We start from the raw sequence: 848 nt of genomic DNA on the forward strand, positions 1-848 counted from the left end.
GGAGGGGGCAAAAAGATGAAAAGCCAGAGAACAAGGAACAGAGGACACAAGAGTGGAACAAAGCAGCCACAGCTGAGGTCAGCCCAACCGTTGCCTCTTCAGGTGGAGAGAGGTGAAGAGGACCAGGTTACGTTGAAAGTCAACCCAGTATGTTCCAGAGCTACTGCCTAAGGACAGTCTGGTTCCATCTCATTCCCCCACCAGACGCTACCCTGGGACATAGAATCAGGACCAGGGAGGCCCTAGCAGGCACTCAGCAGTCACCAGAGATGCTTAATAGCACTCTTTTGGATGTGTGGGTGAGGGCTGCTCACTGAGACTCTGTATTTAACAAAACTCCTCCCAGGAGGAGTTTCAACCACACCTGGTTGTGGTTGAAACCTGCTGGGCCCAAGCATCAGCCCCCCAAAGGGCATGCTTCACTAGCACAGATGATGACTTCTAGGGAGGGGGCTCCTGTCTGGCTTCTGAGGAGCTGTGGACTTCAGTTTCATTGAGTGAGGAGTCTGGGGCTAGAGCTGAAATACTCAAGGGATGGAGAGGCTGAGCACTGCCGTCAGCCCCACTACGTTCCCCCAACATGGGGGTCAGACCCTTAGCCCCGCTCCTACATAAACATGAAACACATGTTTGAAGAATATTCACTTGAAAAGGCCAGAATTCTGGATGCCCACGTCTGAACCCAGCCTTGCCCTCAACTTTGCTAAGAAACCTCACATAGGACTTCCCTGGTGGTCCAGTGGTTAAGACTCTGCACTCCCAATGCAGGGGGCATAGGTTCAATCCCTAGTCGGGGAAGTTCAACATGCCGCATAGCGCAGCATAAAAAAAAAAAAAAAAAAAAAAAA

General features: G+C 51.3%; 1 non-coding gene across 1 annotated transcript; it reads left to right on the forward strand.

The window, feature by feature from the left end:
• The first annotated feature begins 725 nt into the window (after nucleotides 1-725).
• On the forward strand, nucleotides 726-798 carry TRNAG-CCC (transfer RNA glycine (anticodon CCC)). Its single transcript has one exon. It is a non-coding gene; the product is annotated as a tRNA-Gly (tRNA).
• The last annotated feature ends 50 nt before the right edge of the window (nucleotides 799-848 follow it).

Source organism: Lipotes vexillifer, unplaced genomic scaffold (assembly GCF_000442215.2).
Source record: "Lipotes vexillifer unplaced genomic scaffold, Lipotes_vexillifer_v1.1 scaffold1113, whole genome shotgun sequence".
In the NCBI taxonomy this organism is placed as follows: Eukaryota; Metazoa; Chordata; class Mammalia; order Artiodactyla; family Lipotidae; genus Lipotes; species Lipotes vexillifer.